Source organism: Tauraco erythrolophus, chromosome 6 (assembly GCF_009769465.1).
Source record: "Tauraco erythrolophus isolate bTauEry1 chromosome 6, bTauEry1.pri, whole genome shotgun sequence".
Taxonomy (NCBI): Eukaryota; Metazoa; Chordata; class Aves; order Musophagiformes; family Musophagidae; genus Tauraco; species Tauraco erythrolophus.
This window is the reverse complement of record NC_141470.1, coordinates 45,374,278-45,397,285: the sequence shown is the minus strand read 5'-3', so window position 1 is coordinate 45,397,285 and position 23,008 is coordinate 45,374,278. Positions and strand designations below refer to the sequence as shown.

The window sequence follows — 23,008 nt, the reverse complement described above, 5'->3', positions numbered from 1 at the left end:
GGATCTTTGTGGGGTTTTTTTCTCTCCCTCATGGGATTAGTGCTATATCATCCTTACCAATTCTCTTTCTCTATTCATATGCAAATTGTAAGGAAATAGAAGGCTCATGCTATTCTTCAGCTTAGATCTTTTTGTAGTTCAGCCTCTGTATATAGTGAGTTGGGAACTCTATATACATCTTCTTTGCTACTCTTTTTTTTAAGAAAACTTTATTTCTCAAGGAAATGTCTTGGTTCCTAATTAGGCTTCTTCCTTTGTAATTAAATTTTGGCATTCTGACAATTCATGCATTTGTGTATGAATTCGAAATGTAAATTTGTAGGCTCTTTTTTTGTAATTTTATTTAGCATTGATTTTTTAACTGAACGCCTTTGCAACACATGCTTTCATGTTTTGTCACTCTGATACATTTATATGGTTTCCTTAGGTGCTTTCTGATCAAATCTTACTGCACAGAGTGACCAAGTTGCTCTTGTTAATGGGCAACAGTGTGAGAAGTTAATTTTGCTTTCAGAAGGTGAAAACATGACATAAAAATAAGCTCGGTTTGTAGAGAAGGGAGGCTGCAGTAAAACTTGTGCGATACGGGTAAGACAGTAACAGGAGTAGGAGAACAGAAATAGGAGCAGTCTCTGGGGGCAACTCAGTTGAGTTTATTGTCAGCCTGATGTGGGAGAGTTAGGAATGTCACTCCCCTTAACAACCCTGGAAGCTTAAGGTGGAACCTTTGGGCACTCTGTCCCTCCAGAGTTGTAAGGCTGTTAATGGAAAGTAGAGTATAGCTGATTTTTAGCTTGTTTCTAAATTATGTTAAATTGAATTTATTAATTTTAGGTAGAGATCAGCAGGACTCCTGTATCGAAAACTCTGGTGCATTTGTACAGGATCCTATTTTCAGCTCTTCTAAACTCAAAGTTTAATTGTACCTCATACTTCAGCTCCTGCTTATTCATGCTATACTGCTATAATTTTTATTATTTCATTTCAGTTTAAACCTGAATTTTCCTAAGCAACGCATACAAATAACTTTCATAGAAAGATTTTGTGACCAATTTTTTATCATCTTTAATATTTAGTTTTATATAATATCATTTTCAGTAATGTTAATTTCTGTTCCAAATAGTCAGTTGGTTGCTGATTGCTGTGTATTCTTCAGAATTTCAAGATTAACTTGTCAGGGCTTTTGTTAGTTTGTTTTCCCAAAAATTAATTTTAAACCTCTTCTAAAAGAAACAATCTATTTATGTAAGTGATAAACCACACAAAACGTTCGCCTTGAATGTCCTATGTTTTTTACTGAAACTTGATGTTCTATATTAAACTTCTCATATAACTTGACGTTATAATTGAAACCAAGAAACAACAAAAGGAAAACATGTTTTCTACACACAGTTGCAAATGGCTTGGGTATCTTTCTATTCTCCAGAAACCACCAATTTTATTTTCTTATAATAGGTTGATTTCCCTATTGACATAAATTTACAGATGGACATGAAAATAAATACAGTTCGTTTGTGCCTCATTTAATTGAATAATAAACACAATTTTAAAAAATAAACTTGGGAATCCAAAAAAAAAGCCATTTTATCCACATCCTAAAGTTCTTGGAAAATCGACAGGTATCAAGAAAGAAAATTTGCATTATCCATGTAAAAATTGCTCAAGAAGAACTCTCCAAAAATATACTGATTTAGCTAAATGTATATTTGGTGCCATGAAAAGTAGGTCTATATTAGTAAAATCAATTGGCTCAATCAGTTAAAAAACTAATTTCAAATCTGTTTGCAGCCTTCACTATGTAATTTTTATATCTCAGGACCTTTCATTTTTGGTGGACAAAGAGGTCTTGCGACCTATTCTGGAATACTTAGCTACTCTCCGGCAGTAGTGAAATGGCCTTTGCAGAGCACCATTCTATGGCTTTTTCCTATTGGTACCATAGGAAGAAAGATTTGGTTACTGTGTCCACTGAGAGGCATGCCTAAAGACTGATGTGAGAGGAAGAATTGTCAGTGCACTTAAGTTTGCACAAGGTTTTTTGTTTGTTTGCTTTTAAACAATGATATAGCATTTGCTGCTAAAGAAATGGTTTTGCTCACAGCTATGCATTCCTCCCTTCACTCCTGGAACAAGGAGAAGGATTTGTGTGAATTCACTCCAGACTTGCATCAGAGGATGTGACCAGGTTAAAACTACCCTGGCTGAAAAAACGGACTGAAGTAGTGCATGCAGCTAAGGATATCACACTGACTGGAAGATTTATAATAATGTAATTTATATTATGGAAATTTCCAGAGCTGTTGTGACAAAATGATGTTAACCAAAAATTGTAGGCTCTTACTTTATTCTTTGATCCTCACCAAAAGGATCTGCCTGCTACAAGCAAGATCTGATTCTTGTACCAGTCCTCAAAATGCCATTTTCAGTTTGATGAGAAGCAAATTGTAATTCCCAAGGTTCCCATAGTGTACTAAATTTCAGTAATACGAGGGGTTTGGGATTTGTTTTCTCCATAGGATCTTCATATTTCAGATTCACCTGATTTCACTCTGGACACTAGGCTTGTTTAAAGGGGAATGAAAAAAAAAAAAAGAGAGAGGACTTCAACAAAAGAGAGGTTTATATTTTCAACTTTAAAGTTCAAGTCAAAGTTACAACACAGAGAAAAATGTAAAATGTGTTTTTACTTGTCAGTGTTTTACTAGTTTCTGCTTATGATTTCTCTGAAGTGTGTCTTAACTGAAGGAGCCAAAGACTTGATTGAGTGGTATTCAGTCATCTTAGTATTGTCATTCAAAACTGAGCTTGCTTTTTTACTCAAAACGCACTTTCTGAGAACTGCATGAGCACTTCAATAGCACCTCATCCCTTGAATGGAGTTTCAAAATTGATTTCTGAAGTTAATTTTTCCTTTCCAAATTAGGATTGTTTTATTCTCCGAAAGCATGTAATCTGAGCTCGTATATTATCTCTCTTCTCCCAGATGGAGACCATTCTTCTTTTTCAGTTATTTTCCTTAAGAATTCTCTTCCTGGTTCTTTTATTAGAAAGGAAATTTAAAGATCTAAAGCTCTTATCAAGGTTTGACTGTGATGACATCCATTCTCTTCCCCATGGCTCTATGAAGTTGTGCATCTTCTTCCTCCCCCTTTTATTGTAAATGAAGCTTTTAGTGCTTGGTGTCACTGGCCATTGAAAGCAAATTAAGTATTCAAGGATTATTTGATCTAAGTAACAAGATTTACAGTAATTTGCATGTTATATGCCTTTGGAAGCATTCCCTCAGCTCAGAATTCTCTTCATAAATCCCACATGACCTATATATTCATAATACAGACTACAAAGTAGCCACTGCAAAGTGCTTTTTTTTCCTAGATTAAATCCTGCCACGCTACCTGGTACAAATGGACATCTTTTGATAGTTTTAGAGTTGTGTTCCATCACATGATCTTTGTGACTGGGGCTATGTTATACCAATGTACAAACATTCTGTTGTGTAGTTTGATGGTAGAGAATAGTAAGTCTGCACTGAACTCATAGTTGATTGCACTGAAAAAGATATTCTTAAGCTAGTGATAATAAAAATTTATTAAATACTTTACCATACTAACTGCAGCAGGATAAGTGCTACCATGAGTTCATCGCCCAAGACTATACCTCATGCCTTAGACTATCTTTTGTAGTTTGCAGTGAGTTCTATGCTGCCACAGTTAAATAACAAAAGAACAAGTCCAAAACCACAGCCAACAACAAGGCTAGCTAATTTGGGCACGTCTTTCTTGATTTTTCTGGATATAGGTATTTATGCACCATTTTTCTCAATCTTAATATATGAAGATATTATTGCTGTTTCTTTGGGCAATGATCCCAAATGTGATCCCAAGACTTTGTGTATTTACAGGTTTTTCCAGTTGTGATTGACACAGAATCTTAAAAAACAACAAAATTAGGGTGCGTTTTTTCCCCTTTTAAGAACCTTGTGAAATCTTATTTTCAAAGCATAACTGGTAGGCCAGTATTGTCTGGCTCTGAGGCTACTTGACAACACATGCAGTATTTGCTTGCTGGAATTTCATGAAGCATAAGCCTATCCTTAAAAATCGTTTTACCAGGTTTCTTCTTGTTTAATTGTTGTCTCCTACTCATTCACAAAGCTTCTAAAAGAGAAAACAGATGATGGCATTTTCTTATGAAGCAGTTGTTTATTTGTTTATTCGTTTATTCAGGAATCTTTATATAGAGTGGTGCATAGAGGACAACATTGACTTGCATGGTCTCACAAATAGATGAAGTAATGGGTTTTGAGTCCATGTCACAATTTTTTCTTTTTTGGTTGGGTTTTTTTCTACTCGATACTAGTAGCAATTTAATCTCATTTTGTATTAGTTTTCTCACCACCAAAGCAAATTTCCAAGAAAGGCAAATATTCTGTTATCCCACCCACTCGTTATTTGGGGATAGATGATCTGGGAATGAATAGTATTTCTGCCATTATGTGACTCCCTGCCGTGTTTTATTCATATGAGGAACTAAAAGGACGTTTATATTCTGTTTATTATGTGCAAGCGTAAAGGACAAATGGTGGTCTTGCCATAATATTTTAGTGTGCTAATGCTCTATTTTTGGTGTTTAACACGAATCTAGCAGCGTTCAGTTTAGAAGACCTAACTTTGAATATTAACAGGGTAGCTGGAGCTCCAACACTAACATAAGCATGCCAAGCATTTATATCAGGCTAGATTACTCACCACTGTTGAAGCTAAATGAAACTTCTATTCTCTAGATAGTCCATTTGAAAAACAAATAAGAAATCAAAGGTACAGGAAAATGGGAAAAAATTACTAATACTGGTTTGCAAAATTTACAGAAAAGAAGTGGACCTTCTCAAAAATTCTCAATCCCTTCATTTTGTTGTGATTTGTTCATTCAAGAAGGCACTGTGGTACTGTGAAAAGTATATGCTTATATAATAGTAGTATGGCATGCACAGAACCCATAGAAGACTGCTATTGGAAGGGGAAGATGAAAGAAGAAGGGAACGTATGAGCAGCATTGGGAAAAGTAAGAAGAGGAGCACAATCCAAAAGAAACAGATAAGGAGCAGGAAGAAGAAAGGTGACACCCTGGTGTCAGCAAGGACAGGAGGAGACAATGATAGGATTTGTTTGAAGGAGAGTGCTGTAATGTCTTCTGTTTCACAAACTCTGGTGAGAAGGAATAGTTTAAGGAAGAAATTAAGCAGAACAAGTAATTTGCTGGCACTGAGTCCACAGATGTTGGAACGAAAAATGCAAAAGTGCATTTGATTAGCAGGCCATGAATAAATAAGATTGTAAGGCTTAATTAATTGATGTCTGTAGGACACTGTTAGATTGTTATACTCTGCTGTTCTCCGTAATTGCATTTTAATGTTTAATTTCACCACTTTGGTGCAAACAACAGATTTAAACTATTACGTGTTTCAGGTTTAATGAATAAGATACAGCACTTGGTGCCGCAACAGAGTGCTGATTCCTGTGCCAGGAATCTAACATTTTGTTTATCTTACGTTCTGTAATAGTGCAGATGTGCATAGTGTAATGCCATCCTCTAAAATAGTCCCTGTCTCAGAGGGAGGAAAGTTTCTCTGTTGGCGAATGTAATGGCATCAGGTCTCTCTGCTGGTGCCGTGTGGAAAAGACAACATCCCTGAAAGCTTTACATTCTCACATTGTTGGAGCTTCTAAGTTTTGTCAGGTGCTGGTGACTTGGACCCAACACTGAGTTGTAACTCAGGAGACGAAACAGTTGGAAAACTTGGAGAAAGGCTCTAAGGGTCAGCGAAATTTACTGTGGGCAGCTGCTGCTTCAAAGCAACTCGCTATGCAGAAGCCTATTAAGAAGTAGTAGGTTACTTTCCTGCCGTTTCCCCAGCATGATGGATGACGTTCTGAAAAGTGAAAGGACTTCCTGTGCCACAGAGGTTTTCCCCGTGACTTCTTACCCAGACCCAGTTGCTTTCAACACACTGGCTACACTTCTATCTAATTACTGTTATGGATCTCTCTAAAGTGTTTTCCACTCATGATGCTAAAAGGAATTTGTTTTCATCTATGATAGGTGCTTGAATGCCATTATTTACAGATGGTCCTTTTTATATTCTAAATCTCCATTTACAATTCAAACCAACAATAAATTCTTAGTAGAAATAGGTTCAAGCTGCAGAACTCAGAATTAGAAATTCATTTTTCCAAAGTTTTGGCGTGCTTAGATTTTGAAACTCAACTTCTTACTGTAATATGAGTCAACAGCAGAGCTTAGAACAGTTTTGATTTTCATAGCAGTCATATGTAAAAGTCTGTGTTTGCATATGTCCTAATATCAAATTGAAACCTATTAAATCAGAGTACACTTAATTTAGGGTAGGGTAAATGCCTTGCTTTTTAATAACAATATTCTTTAGCAAGATAAACACTTTTCAAAAATATGTAAAACTGTACCAAAAGTCTCCATGAGATCAGCTAAGATAATACATCTTATGAGCCAAACTACTTGATGATGCTAATTAAGATACTTATCTTCTCTTCCATACTTAAAATAGGGAAATGTAAATATTGATCTATCAGTGAAGATGTTGCCATGGCGTGAGTCTGGGATCTTTAATTTCATATATATCACAGGAAACAGAACATATTGCTCAAAGAGAAAAATGCTTTCCATGGGATTTTTATCATTAAATTCAAATATATTTGAAGACAATGAAAAATGCCCTTTTAAATTCTAAATGTTTCAAGATAAAAATCATGGCCAAGTCTTCAGCAGAAGCTTTTGTTGGAATTGTTTAGGAATGTGAAGAAAGGAGGCTCATGTAATCCTGCTGTGTGTATGTCTCACTGCCTTTTGCTCCCTCCCCTTCATAACTTTTTCACTCCTTTGCCAATCTTAACCAGATTTAGCACAGAGGTGGAAGCCTCAGAACTGTTCAGCTTCAATAAATTCTGTGAGAACAGGATGAGATAGGAATGCATGCACTGGCTCAGAGCAAACATCCAGTGAGCTCCTTCTGACAATGGCCATGAGTAAAATGGTTAGGAAAATCATACCAGAACAGAGCAGGTAAAGACTGATACATCTTTCAGTATATTTTTCCCAACTTCTGGCTATCACATTATGGACATCCTGCACCCCATATCAATCAGTGTAATCTCATTTACTTGCTGAGTGACAGCAAGCGTTATTTGAGGTAGCCTTGTGAGATATAACTTCCCTCTATGAAAGACACGTTAACTCCTCCTTTTATAGAGTTAGTAGCACATGGACAAACACGATGTTCTTCACTATTCCTTTCTAGTGTTGTGGCTGGTATGGAAGTTAGACATTTTGGGGTTTTTCCCCCAGTTCTGTATATCCTCCCTACAGTCCACGTATGATATCTTATTTGCTGCTTCTCAGTATTGTTCCTTCAGCTTTTCCTTGCATTTTTCCAATATGTAACTGACAGGAAGAAAAATTTCCTTTTGTATCCCCCTTTCCTCCTCACTTGTATTAGAACAGCCCATTGTACAGCCACACCAGTGTGAGTAGAAACTGCTAAATCTGAAACCCCAGGATTACAAAACACTCTTTTGTGTTCAGCACTACTCTGTTGCTTTCTTCATGAGGTTTTTGAGTTTCTTGCTGTTTCTTTTATTGATGCGCAAGCGCACACAACCAGACATCTCTACCCATGTGTGTTTGTATGTGCTTGGGTCTGGGGTGAAGACTGCTTGCATTTCACCTGTGTAGTTACTTAAAAGAACTTAATGACTCCCTTTATATTTATGGTGAATAAATAGTCACTATTACAAAAATCCACCTCAGTAGTGACTATCCCAACCTATAAAAGTAGTTTTGCAAGTAGAACTGAAGTTTAGACTAAAACGTATTTTTCATTCAGTTGTGCCAGTTTGATATTTTTGCGGTTTGCTTGAGATTCTCCATTGCACAGACTTTCTAACATGGCAGCTCACCTGTACATTCCCCAGTGTTCTTTGCTGAAAATCAGTCAAGTTACTTAGACAATTTATATGTTGTTGTGCCTCAGCTTACCAACAGCTAGCTGTTGTGGGAGAGGATGATCTTGTTCCTTTTCCTTCCTTAGATGTATTATTTATTCTTTAGCTGTAGAGCTCACCTGACTGATGGGGGTGGACCTGCACGGTTCCATAGTGAGCCAGTTCAGGGAGTAATAATCAGAACAACACTATTCTGTTGGTTTGTAAGATTAATTTTTCCTTACACTTTTAAAAAATTATTTCAGGAAATATCCAAGGAACTAGAGAGGAAGGAATTTGGCATCTGTGTTATGCAGATTAGCAGGAACTAGAATCAAGTCTAGAATTATTAAGTGTATGGGAAGAGTCAAAATGGCCATAGCAAAGGGAAGTCAAATTATAGGAGTTCAGAGGGGGTCAAAAGAAATGTGTATAGAGAATGTAGTCTAGCTGGATTTTGAAGAGACCTTTGATGAGGATCCTCACCAAAGGTTGTTTAAGAAACTGCCAGAGAACAAGGTAAAAGTTATTGGCATTGGATAAATAGCTGAAAAAAAGAAAACAGAAACTAAGTGGTCAATTTTCACAGCAAATGGAGATCACCAGTGAGTCTTCTCAAATAAAGGGAGGAACAATGAAGTGGCAGCCTGTGAATGATACTGTTACAGAAGGAGATTAAAACATGGGCCAACTATAGAGAACTGCAAATGGAGTTTACAAAGTCCATTGAATGGCGTTGTGATAGAATGTCAGATAAAATCAGTGCAGGTTAGTGTAATAGGCAGGGGAGGGTAGGAAATCCTAGCTTTGCATATGAAAAGCCAGACCTTGAGATATCTATTGTCACCCAGTAGTTAGATCTTGGGCTTATAACAGACATATTTATAAACAGTAGAAATATTTGTATTATATTCTTTTAGCAAAAGAGACAAATAGAAATAATAGTCCTGCAAAATAAATTAACTTAGTGTCAATCAAAAGAAACCATATCCAATGTTAGTAATTATTTGGAAGTGAACAGAGAACAAAATAAAGAACAAAATTTACGTTTCTTTGTATAGCTGTTGTGTTATTGTATTCTGAAGACCGTAGGCAGTTACAGTCCCCCTCTGTCTCTATAAAGATATGTTAGAGCTTGGCCAGATTCTGGGAATGGTGGCAAAGCTCACCATGAAACAGTATTCATACAGGGAACATTTAAACAAGTCAGGACTCCTGAGGAATATGAAATACAGAAGGAACCACCTCTGGTGTGTGGAATCCCTCAGCTGTAAATTACTGAAGTCTATTGCAGGGGGGAAGGGAATCGGTCTGCTCACTCTGTTCTTAAACTCCGCAAACATCTGCTGTTGGATACTGAGCTAGATGGAGCTTTTGACCCAGTACAGCCATTCTTATGATTGTATAGGACTAAGCCTGTGCATAACTAAAGTTAAAAACAGAGTGTATCAGTGGTTTGAAGTTTTTGCAGTTGTTCCTTAAAATGTGCATTGAAACTCAAGAAGTTCAAATGATACTTCAATTGGAAGGAAATCCGAATAGTTTATGACATAGAAAGGTCAATTAGAGGGCCTAAACAATGCTCCTTTTTCTGGTGATGTGATAATGTAACCATCCATGAATTGTTACTGGAAACTCATAGATGCATTTCACATACAAAATTGCTTTTAAGAGGCATATTTTCTTTTTTCCCCACCCACCAACTGTATTTCTTTTCTTACTATCATATGAGATCATAAATAGCAACTCTGCATGCTTATTGTGTTCATCTCTTGTGCTCAGGGGGCAACAGAAGCCATATTCTGGCCTGATTTATAGACTTGCAAGACCAGTATGTGTAATTGATAAAATCTAATCTTTTTAAAGAATACTGGTTGTAGTGACGACATGTGCTGAATCATTTTTAGATCTAACATCTAAACTCCATCCTAATTCTGGCTTCATACAATATGCATGTTAGTATACAGAGGACTTCTGTGTTCCCAGATGTGCTTTCCTATCTGTAGAGGTTTGCTGCCTTCCAAATTAGTGGAAAATCTGCTACACACATGCTCCCAGAAACTGTGTCAAAATATGATGATTTAATACAACATTCCTTTCTGATTCGGAAAACTACTCCAATGAACTATCTGCTTAAAGATTTTTATCAGGCATTCAAACTACTGACTCTGCTTTTAAATGCCACTTTCTTGGCTGTTTGTTACCTCGTTCAGACATCTCATACAAGGAGATTAATTTTCAGCTTGTAGAACACTGATTTAAAAGCATTCTCCCCTTTTATATTAAGCAGAGAGAACAACTCATAAATTAGCACTTACTTCGTACTATTATCACTGTTCTCAGTGCCTTGAAGGCTTTGAGCTGCCTTGATACAACTTAACCATATTTAATATCAATCAGACACAGAGACATAAAGGATATTGGCTGGATGGTCACACTCGAAGTTGTGGTCAACAGCTCAATGTCCAGGTGGAGAGCAGTGGCGAGTGATATTTCTCAGGGGTCGGTATTGAGAACGGCGCTGTTCAACATCTTTGTTGGTGACATGGACAATGAGATTGAGTGCACCCTTAGCAAGTTGTGTGGTGTGATTGACATGTTGGAGGGAAGACATACCGTCCAGAGGAACCTTGGCAGCCTTGAGAGCTGGGCCTGTGCAAACCTCATGAAGTTCAACAACGCCAAGCGCAAGGTCCTGCACATGGGTTGGAGCAATCCCAAGCACAAGTACAGGCTGGGCAGAGAATGGATTGAGAGCAGCCCTGAGGAGAAGGACTTGGGGGTGCTGGTTGAGGAGAAGCTCAACATAACCCAGAAATGTGCGCAAATGCTACACGTAGCATTAGTTTCACAGGCAAAGGTCTTGATTTGTTTGTGTTACCATGTTCTAAAAAAAATCCAGTGAACAAGTAGTTTTCAAAAACAGACTCTTGTAGATCACGTTATAATAGTTGGTCTGGAGGTTAACTGGTTGAATGAGCTACTGAAGTGCAAAGCTTTCAATTTTGCTGCACAGAAAAGAAAATGAGTTTTAAAAATTTAAAATCACTCCCGTCTTCTGAATTAAAACCTTTTGTAGAGTGAGAAAATCTTCAATTTGGGAACTCCTTATTTCTTCTTCCCTAGTGAAGAAGAGGGAGGAGGATGTTTCCACTGACATTTTGTTTTCTTAACTTCCTGTTTACTGCTGTTGACAACTTCCTTCCCCAACTTCATCAAGATTTTCATACATATTGTCTCAGAAATCTTCACATTTATCCTGCTTCTGTAATATCATGCATAATCGCCAACAAAGGTACAGGCATTTAATTCACACCTGGGAGAGGACATAAGATGATTCACCCTTGGCTTAACACCAGCCCCTTCAATGGAAGGTGATGAGTTTCAATCACTTTAGTTTCTCAGCCAATTTTGTAGAAATGCTAGAAGCCAGCACAGCATGTGAGTAATATAATATAGAACTCTGCTAGTATAAATGATAGCTTAGCTGTAGAGTTAGGGAACAAATGATTTGCTAGTGTAACCTAATACCTCCAGTCTAATTTGATGCTGTGAGGGGCTAGAGGCTGAAAAAGGCACAAATGCAAGATATAAACTTATGTTTAATGCAGTGTTTGATACCCACAAATGGCTATTCTTATAGACAAAGCTAAATAAAAAGAAATAACAACTTCATGAACTGGAGATATTTTGCGAGATTTTACTGCCTAAAAAAGAGAAATCAAGATGCATGCTGTATCAAAGAGGTGAAGTGGGAAGCATGAAAGAGGCACAAATTATTTGTATCAAATATGATATTTAGCTTAGTTCAGATCTGATGTTTTAAAGAGTCTTAGTCTGTGCTTATGAAGATTGTGACCATTTGCACTGTGACTATCCTGCAATCTTCTTTTTATAGCCAACCATTTCTGTTCATCCTGAAATGCTGTAAGGATTTTTTTAATTTTTTTTTTTTTAAAGGGTAACCTAGTAGGTCATCTCTATTCCTCAGTTTCTATGAATCTACAAGACTTCAGTTTAGTTGTTAATTCCTAGCTTCTTCAGAACATAATTCAAAGTCATGCTCCTTGAGTGGAGTTATCCAAGTTACCAGTTGGTGATTTCCCTGTTACTGGCCTTTTGGATGGCTTGATTTAGGGTCTGTTTAACATTTGCCATCTTACTTTCCAGATCCGGAAGCTCTTTGGGTTTTTTGACTTCCCTGGAGTAAAATAAGAGTAGGTAAACTCTCCTATTCCTCCCGCTTACAGTCAGATCCTCAGGAGACGCAAGGACTACAGAGCTCTGTGAACTAATCCTTGTATGCATACACGAGGAGCCCTTGGGCTGCCTGGCATTCATTCATTAGTGATTACAGGGATTAAGGTTTTAATGTAAAGGTGCTAAGACTTCAGAAGATAACCAAATGCTTGAATCTGTAAGTGAACAAGGAAATATTGGTTCCTTTCCAAACCTTCTGAATCAAACTGCAGGGATTCATTTTGTGAACTGAACCCTGTAGGATTCACACAGCTGTAGAGAGAAATCTAACACCTAGTCCAAGTGAAACAATTCCAGGATCCAGCAAAGAATTCCTAAATCACACAAGCCATAAAACTTGCTTTTTGAAAGTCTTCTTTTCTGTTTTTAATATTTATGTAATGTATCCATTTATTGTCTGTGTTCTTATTACAAGTAAGTGACTATTCTTTATTTCAGGACAAATCATAAAACCTAGAGAAAAGTTTTGTTCAGGCAAAGTGTTCTTGAAGTCTATAGAAGCCGGAATTTTGCTCAAGTTAAGTCTGAATGAGAGTTCGATGTTATGACCTTTCATGACTTTTACTGACTTTTTAATAAAACATTTGCAGACATTTAAATAAAATTAGTAGAACTGTGACCCGCGTCACCATTCGTTTGTTCAGGATTCTGCTTTCTTCGTAATGAGGGCCTTTTATGTTACAAAGTGACAACTGAAGAAATTGTAGATGGTTAAAGTGTGCCAGAGTAGATAATTGAATTAGTGATGTAAGGGAAAACATAAATAGAAAATCTAGCTAGATTATCGGAAATCAGACACACTTAATTGATGCATTTGGAGAATGTATTTTTTATATTGCGTATATGAAGAGAAAGTTGAGAAGTACAGTTTTTGTTTCACATATCAGATGAATATACCAAAATGCATGGCTTCTCAAGAATATTGAAAAATCTTTAGAGATTAAGTTCTGTGCCTCCATTTATTTATGTAGTGGACAGACCACAGTCAAGAGGATAGTCTCAAAATCATGCATGTGCTTATATACGCTGTTTGAAGTTGGACTATAAATGGAAAACAGCCTCATTTATTTGAAACACCGTTACCTGTCCAACCTTGAAACTTGCATCCTTCTTACTGTGTAGTAACTAAATAAGCGATAGCATGTTCCTGTTGTAGTACGTTATAACGTTATAGCTCACTCTCAAACATAAAGTGCATAAGCACTAAACTGAATATAAATAACATCATTGCAAGTTAAGAAAGTGCTCTTTTGTGGTAGAATTCTCTGACGTAACAAGCACTGCATGTCTTCCCTTATTTAGCTCGTTTGAACCAAACTATATATATTTTTTTAAAAGCAAATATCCCAGTGACAGGGGATCCACAAGCGCTGTGGAGATTGTTCTGAAGGCTAACTAATATTGCTCTTAAGTAGTGTTTTCTTTCTAGTTTTAATTCGTCTAGCTTTGGTTTCCAGCTTTTTGGTCTTCTTATACTTTTATCCACTATGAAGAAAAGTCCTTTATTATCAAACACAGCATCCTATGTGTACACGTGAAACCCAACAAAGTTCTAACATCGCATTAGAAACAATGTGTCGTGCAATAGGTGTTTTACCTCACTTTGTCATACCATTAGTAAAAACCTTTTTGTTTGCTTTGTTTTAATTTGGAGCATCTTATGGGTGGATGTTATTGCTAACAATTTTTCAACAAATCGTACAAATAAATTCATATATTTGTCCTCATGTTTTACCGAAATAAATGAGACACATACTGTGCAGTTCCACCAGACCTGGAGCAGACATGGAAAAGATATAAATGTGTCAGTATTACGGGAGGGAAAATACATAAATGCACATGGTGACTCTCTTAAGTCTTGGGCTCAGTGTGATACTAATTCATTTTGGTGACATTTGGAAAACTTCTCCCAACATTAATAGTAAGTTTATAGTGGGGGGTAATTCTGACAGACACAGTGTTGAAATAAAAACTTGAAAGAATGTCCATCAGATTTTACAGGTGCATAGAACATGCATTTGCAGTGATTGATGATCTTTTTGTTAAAGGTTGACATAATGTTGAATGGAATGTTTTGTTTATATATGGTGGTCTAGTTTATTGACCAGTACCAAAATGTATGACCAATCTGGGACTTCGTACAGTGACTCTTTTTTTCTTCTTTTTTTTTTTTTTCTCCTGGAAAAATTTTCTGTATTTATCTTCTCTTCTGATCATCAGCACATGGATGCTTGTTGATTATTTTATAAATATAATTTTCTTGAACTTATTTTTCATTTAAAAAATACTTACTTGAACTGAAAATTTTAGATGAACGTACCAGAATTTTAAGCAATATTTAGAAAAAGGCTTATGGGATTGACTTTCTGGGCAAATGTTATAGACCTTTGTTTTCCTGCAGTTTTTTTCTGAAAACAAAAATAACAGTTGGCATGTAATTTGAATAGATCTGTTTTCTATTTGGAAGATTATTTCTGTTGAATTTCACTTACAGAAAAAAAAATCTGGAAAAAAAAAATCTGAAGATGTTTACCCCTAATGATTGAAAGTGGAAGAATTGGAAAAATGGTGCCACTTTTTAATGAAGAAATTGATTTGTCTCTTTTATAAGATCAGATCAGTGGAAGAAAGGATGCCCTAACCAGTCCAGAATATTACACTTTCAACTGCAGCAGCTAGTTATCTAAAACTAGCTTGACTTGGTTTTAAAATTATGAAGATGTGCCTACTCAAAACCATTCTTGAAATCTATGTAAGACTTAAGCTTCCATCTTAACAATAATAACATATACGTTGCTCTTAGTTGTAACAAATAGTGAAATGAGAAGCTTTTCATTTCTTCAATGAAATTTATTAGCTAAAGTTGGAGTCTCTAGATATCTTTCAGTCAAAACTGACATTGACATTGACTCTAAAAAGGTTTTTTCAAAAGCTGAAACAAAACTAGCTAAAGGATCCTAGTACCAACTTTGTCCCTAAAGGTCAAATTACAATCTCGTCTTCCTTGAGACTGCATATTTGTATTTGTCCTCAGAGATTCATTCTCCTAACAAGACAATCTTAAAAACAGTGTTTATTGAGGAAGACAAAACATATATCAGTATGCTGGAGATATTAAGTAGTCTGTTAGTCTGCTTTCGTCTTCTTTGTCTCAAGATATGGAGATCTATGTATGTGAATTTCGGTGTACTTGTCCTGTACAGAGGACTGAATAGGACAAAAAGGGAGACACTTCTTAAAAACCTTCAACTTCATTAATTGTGCCAGCAAAAACAAGAATCCAAAACTGTTCTGCCTATCCTGAATCATTGAAGTATATGGATTGAGATATAGGCAAGGAAATTGTTTGATTGTTATCCAGCCAATTCTGGAGATAATCTAACAAATAATGTTAAAAACTAACTAACTGAAAGACCTGTATGTATCTAGGTTTCAGATTGGACAGTGTATCAGTGAATCCAAAAGCAGAGGCTCAAGTTCTCTTCTTAGTCTTCATATAGACAGAATGTTTTACGTAGTTTGTTTTTCACAAGACCTTAAGAAAAACAAAGTTAAGGAAGTTAATAGCACCGAAATGAATCAGGTAATCTTGGCTTATGGGCCTCTTCAGAGATACAAGGGAAGTGTAGTCTTCATCTGAGTCTTTTCACTCTTGAACTGAGTTTGACTTGTGAAAAGTCTTGGAAAACACCAAGTCTCTCCAACTGTCTCATTTTATTATGTCTTATCTCTATGGGAAGAGAACTTCCTGTGTCTGTTAGTTTGAGTAACAGTTTCTGTCTGATGTTCGTTGTAGAGACTCCTATATATAAAATGTCTAATATTACAACTCAGGTTTTCCACAGATGCAGTATGAAATGACAGTTCTGTTTATGTCCCATTCAGGCTTTAGGCAACTCAGACTTAATCTGTTCAAGAGTTGCCCTCACTAATTGGGAACCATGTGAAAGAATTTAGCTGAATTATAGTTGCTCTATACACTTAATTATAATTCTGAAGGAAATGGATTCAGAATCTTTTCCAGTCATGTTCCAATGATTTTCATGTTCCTACAATAAAGGTGAAGCCCTCTTAACCAGGTAATATTCCCCCCTTCTGTCTTCTGAATCCAAATCCATAAAAGTGTAATCCTAATGCACTGCATAGCCTCTCAATGCTCTTTAGGGTGCTGTAATTTTTGTTTTCTCTCTTACCACTGTAATGGGTAAACGTAGAAGTCAGATAGCGATATTAAAAGAGCGACAACACACTTTTCCACTAAAACCAAAGACATTCTCTTCCTTGTAAGAAGGAAGTTAAAGAATTGGAAGAATCATAGATACATGAACTGAGAGTGTAAAAAGGGAGGACTAAGTAAAGGAAACTAAGCTTTATAAAGCAGAGTGAAGGGCGTTTTCTGTACCCAACAAAATTTTGAAATAACAGTTCTGTGAAAGCTGGGGCAAATAAACTTCAGTACAACTCTAAGGATAGTTGAAAGAATTTTTTAGAGTAGAGCCCAGATAGTGAGTAGTGATTTAATTTATTTTAAAAGTCAACTAACTCAGCATTTATGAATGCTTGATGTACGTTTCTTTTGCATATTGGATGTTATAAACAGTGCTTACAATGTTTGTAGGACATCTTAGAAAGTACTGAATATTTTCCTTAGTTCTACATGGAATTTACCAGCATGAATTTATTAGGAACTAAATGAAAAGGCATTTTGCTGTTCTTTCTATTGTCTTTTTAATGGATTCACATTTGTTGTGTGTGCAGGACTCAGAATAATCATTAGGCTAATGAACTAAAACACATTGTTTAAAAAGTTAGATACTTCTACACATTTAAACTGAATTTCAGAGGAAGCACAGTTAGTGAAGAGGCACTTAAAATTATGTTCTCTTTTGTATTATTGTGGTTTTGTGTAATGTAACATAGTTGTATACTGTTTTGATCCTTTCCCCTACAGATCAAAGACTCCTCATCAATGTTGGTTTAGCTTTTTCTAATTGCTAACTCTAAATATTTGATTTATTATAATGTTTTAATATCGGTTTAGTATTTTTTTGACTGTGTGCTAACACTTAAAGCTACCCAAACTGCAGGCTCTTTAAAACTACAAGGAGATGTGGGCTTCCAGTGCAGTGGTAAAGTTAGTTTTTATCTGCAAAAACAGGTAAACTGCTAAGAACTGTGTGGCTATCAAATTGACAACTGTTAAGTGTTGCTAGAGAATTTTCTTGTTTTGTGCTTTTCCTTCAGTGAATACTTTGATTTTAATTCGCACCTCGTGACTTTTGAAAAGCTTAGTTTGGTATGTAACATTCAAATTCAGGAATAGTTGTCTGGAGTTACTGCTGTTTATCACAAGGCAGTGCAGATAAATATTTCAGTAGTTGCACTGATTTGAGTATAAAAAACATCATTGCTATCTTTTACTTTTCTGTTATTCCACAAGTAGGAATCCAGTCCTGTATAAACTTTGTATAACATGCAGCTTGAAAATATGGAAACTGATGTTTTAGGACCAATACCAAACTCCCATGCTGTACTGAAGTTAGAATACCAGCAGGGAAATAAGTCTTTATCTGACTCGAAATTAATGATGAAAAATATGACTGTATTGTAATGTTGGTTTAGATAATATGCCACCTAAGAATGTATTTCGTATGTAATAACTGTAAGAAAAAGTACATGCAGGTAAATATTCAGGCCTTTCTGTGCTAGAGGAGTTAAACATACATCAGGTGCATATGTGTCAGAGCCCGTTGGAAAACTCTATGTCATGCAATTCAGAGCAGACCTGGTAAATCTATTCATCATGAGCTGCAGACCACCACTGTGTTTGCAGTGCAAAAAGCTGGCCTTTCTTTTCTGGATAATAAATGATCACAGAACTGGAAATGAGTCAGACCTTTCAGACTAGCTAAAGACAAACTATCTTTGATTCCAGTCCTCTTGATTCACCTGTACATATTCCATGTATTACTCAGGTGCTAAGCAGAAGTGCTTTTTGTCTTCGAGGCTGAATGGCTCTTTAGTTTAAATTAGGGACGTTCACTGGTCTTCCCTGAGAAAGTAAAATAAATTTGCTGGTGGTTACTAGTTGTAAAAAGCTGTTAAAATACACAGGTTCTGCCTCATTTCCAGTGAAATGCTGTGACTTAAGAACACTCGTTTATTGTTACACAGTATGCTGCCAGACAGTCCAGGTAGATGAAACCTGATTCTCTCTCTTATTGCTTTAAGCATTTCATTATCACTTGTGGGTTGTTTCAAAAGACAAGGAAAATATGAAACTCCTTGGAGTGAAGTAGTAAGTTGCAGCTGAGATTTTTTTGGTGGGTTGTTGGGTTTTTTTGCAATAAATTGACTGTGTTTGACTTTTGACTCGGGAGGACCTTATGGTTTTCTGTTACTGAAGAAATAAGTTTCCACAATGACAGTGCTATCAGAGATGAGATGCGTTAATAGAGGCTGTTGTGCAATGAAACATGAAGACACACACATGAAATATTAAAAGCTTGACTGGGCAAGTCAGTCTGTGTCAACGGTAATGCTAAGAACATCTATCATAGCAGAAGCTGGGCCCGGTCTGTGATACCCTGACTGCAAGCTAGGTATGTAGTCAGACTGCTGAAATGGAGCCCTTTTGCACTGATCTGTACAATGATATGAAGTGTTAAATGTATTTGTAGATAAGCTGTCTTTCTGCTATATCTGGACAGCAAAATGTTATTGATTGATTCCTGCCTTTGCTTTCCCAGAGTATTTTTAGTGATTTCTTATGATCATGTGTATTAATTGCATACCTTCAAATTTTAGCCCTTGTGCTTTTTTATTCTTCTAATGATTATATTAAAACTTAGGCGTTAACCATGGTGGAAATTCCAGAAATTGCAACTCTTTCTTCATATTTAAATACAATTAAATAACTTTGTCATGGTCTTTTAATTCATGGGAAGTTATGTACGTGTTGAAACAGACCATAGCAAAGTTTGCTTCATTCTTAATTGTATTTGCTTGGTATTCATGCCTGTCATCTCCTAAGATGATGATGCTTCCATTTCCCAGGTTGCAACTACTTTTAAGAAAGAGTAGAAAGCCTTGCAGACATCAGCCTTGCTGATTCTGATTTTAAGCTCCTAACTCTGCTCTTTTATCACATTGTATGTTATAAAAAGAAATTGCAAAAGGCAAGTGCATTTGAGTAAGTGTCCCAATTCATTGTTAAAATTAGCATAGGTTAATTCTGGAATTAACCTAGCTGAAAAAAGTAATTTTGCATTTACAACTTTCTTGGTCTCTGTGTTAGTGTTTTTGATAATGATCAGCTTGTTAACAAGTCATTGGGGATTTCTTTCCTTTTTTTTTTTTTTTTAATAGATGAGCTAGGAGAATTTAAAAATTACTTGGATCACAAATCATTTTTTCATCATCCTGTTTTCTGTTTTAAAAAGTATTAAGCTCTGCAACACTTATTCCCACAATTTCTGTTTCGAAATCTACTTAAACTTCCTCATTATTCTTACACAAAAGGAAATGATTATTAATTTTATCCTCATAGGATCCCTCTGAGACATACTAGCTTAATTATACAGGCAAGGAACGATAACATCAAATAGACTGAGTGGCATGCATAGGTCATACAGGAAGCCTGTGGTTGGGCTGAGGATTGAAACAAGGTCTCTTGAGTCTCAGTCTAGTTGCATCTTTTGTTTACGGCTATACATGAAACCATTTGTTATTTTAATTCTCATGTAGTGCTTATGATAGTCTGGGATTCTTTTAAAGTAAATAAAACTTTCTATAAAGCTTTAGAGTAATCTCTAATCTTCATTGAAAGTAAAACCAAGACCAAAGCTGCCTTTTTCTGTTAGAATTTTTTTTCTTAAATTATTTTAAGAAATTTTTTTTTTTTCCTTTTTGTGTCCATGAACTTCCTACTATAACTGAAAAAGGAGGTGACAGAAGAAACTGCAATACCTTAACCTTACAGGACTAGCAGAAGGTCTCACAGGAAATTCTTGTCTCATTATGTTTTCAACCATGAGCCTTTTTAGTAATGTATGAGAGGAAGGAGATGCACAAAACATGAGATTAGGATCCTATGAAGCTTGGGAGGTGGGAGTGTCCATTTTTAGCTTAAAGAAACTTGATAGAATTTATATGTCAGTAACGTGTCCAGCCCTGCCACAACCACTCTACCTTAATGAGAAAGTGAGGGAAGCAGATGACCAGCAGCGCAAAAGCCCACTAAACAAATTTCTCTGCCCTCCACAGACAATTTTTACATAATCTCTCCATTGCTTCAACCACTTTATAAAGTAGTTCCATAGTTTCTGTACCATCCTAACACTTAACATGGATGATGAGGACATACATGTTTTGAGCTTGGTTGGATTGCCATCACGTGTTCAGGAAAAAAAAAAAGTTCCTCAAATCGACATGTCCTCACACTGTGCATCTCAGATAGCTTTTAAGGTCTGTGCAAAGAAATGAAGGTTGCAGATAATTCTATTATTATATAGAATATATAGTATATATTCTATATAATTTTATATATTGCATAAAATCTGGGAAAACATAGCACAAAAGGTATGGTTTTCATTTGTTTTATTAACATTTACCCTCTAGCTCCATCTGTCTCGTTTGCTTTGACACCAAACAGGTCTAATTCTGCTATCAGAGGAAAATATTTTTTCCTTTCTTCTGCTTATTTCCAGGCATTGTACTTTTTCCAGTTTTTAAAAATTCCTACATGATCAGTATTTTCCAAAGTATTTCACGAAATACAATGAGGGTAAAGAATAAGTCTGTGATGATCTCTTCATTCCCCAGCTTTAGGAAACAATTAGAGTAACTTCTGGAATATCCTATTCTTGTTTAATATCAAATATCTTGTAAAGAAGATGCAGAGGATGAAAAGGATTCCTCGCCCCCATAGTTGTGAAACTATTGACTGTCTTGTTTCTCTAGTTGAAACAAATTATTAGATCCAAAGTAGCTCTTGAATTTAAATTACTTATTATTTATCTGCCATTGGAGACACCTCATCATCTTATAATTTAAAGTTTGGTAAAATGCATTTCAAGAATCAGTCAATATTGCAAATATTGTAATATTGTTTAAAGTGTATATTCTATAAAATCTAGGTTAAAAGATGTTACATTCTAGGAAGGAATTTGTAAATATTTTTCCAAACGTTTTTTAAAATTGCTTTAATTGTTCATGCCCTCTGATGTTTGCTTTCCAGCTTTGAATACTCTGGCAAACATGTTTTCTTGTAAGAACATTGACTGAAAGCACATACTGCTGACTGCTTACAGAACGTGAATTATGAATCTATGTTGCACGCGGTTCTACTAAACACTGAGTTTCTTCTAAAAAGAAAGAGATTGAGGAAACATTCTCACACACCAAGAATAAAGTAGGATATCATATTATTTGTCACTCATGTTTTTAAATTGCAGCTAGTCACATTGAACTCACTGTTCACCTCTACCTATTCGCAGTACTTAAGCTCAGTAAGAATTTGTTCAGTGCAGAAAGTTTACTCAGTTCTGTTTTAAGCTGCATATTTGCAATTTGTAACTAGAAAGGCAACCATGTAAGGGATGTGCAAGAAAAAAAGATATATACTTTTCATTAGGAAAAACACATAATGTAGCTTATGTGACCATGACACCTACAAATATTTAATCATTTCCTCTGTAGGTATGATAAACACTGTTTTAGTAAACACATTGCAACACATACGGAAATAAACTTTTTTCTTAAAATGCTCGGTGGCAAAACAGAGGCCAAAAAATGACTAAATTGTTATAAATATGGTTGAATTGAAATCCTGAACAAAATTTTGCAGTTTTAGAAGCATTTCTGATTTCCACAGCATTTCAATTTGCAGGGTTTTGTTTGTTGGCTACTTATTTGTTTAAAACATTTCAGGACAGATTGTATGAGTGTTACCTAGAAATAGAGAGACTGTTTTTATTGATATTTTTTGATTCTTCTGATACTTGAACGCTGTAGACTTCATCTTTTATGTCTTCTGAAAAGTGTAATATAAGGCAGGATATTATCTACGTTTTTTTCTTTTTTTTCTTTCCCCCTAAGGTGAACCTCAGTTGAATGAATCAGTCTTCTGAAGACTGGAACATTAAGAACAAGTAAATCTGTTTGCTTCACTGAAGGCAAACAAGGGTGAAATGATTTAATGTCAGGTAATACAACACCATGAAGGCGTCTTGTAGAAGTTCCTGTGCATATGCCTTGTTTCTTATGATAATAATGGTTTGTGGTAAGGTACTCTAATGCACGTTCCCACAAAATTGTATAATTGTTGCGAAACTAATATGGGTTACTCTGTGCTGCAAAAAAAGACTTCATAAAAACGGCCATCCAAGGGAAATCTGTATTTGCTACATTTTTCTATAATTCTTCAATCCATGAACAAGGATGAAACGGTTATAAAGAGCTTCAGCCAGCATTTCAAATGCTGGAATAGCATGAAATGAAACTTTGTTTCAGTAAGAAGTATTAGTTTTCCTTCTTTAAAAATTTATTCTAGTAGTCAGTAAACAAATTAGCATTCCCAAAATCTTTTTCCTCTCCAGTCATATTAGACTATGTGGATGGAAGTCTCATTATATGTCTACAGGTGGTACAACTCTTCACCATGTTTCTGTTGCACAAGAAGGGTTGGGGAGAGTGGCAGCATTGACTTGGTTTAAGTTTTGACACCAGCATCTTGA

At 35.8% G+C, this 23,008-nt stretch overlaps 1 protein-coding gene across 1 annotated transcript in view; it reads left to right on the top strand.

Annotated features, from left to right (window-relative positions):
• The window catches only part of SLC25A21 (solute carrier family 25 member 21), a 270,380-nt gene that overhangs the window by 98,535 nt on the left and 148,837 nt on the right, over positions 1-23,008 (top strand). The window lies entirely within an intron of this gene.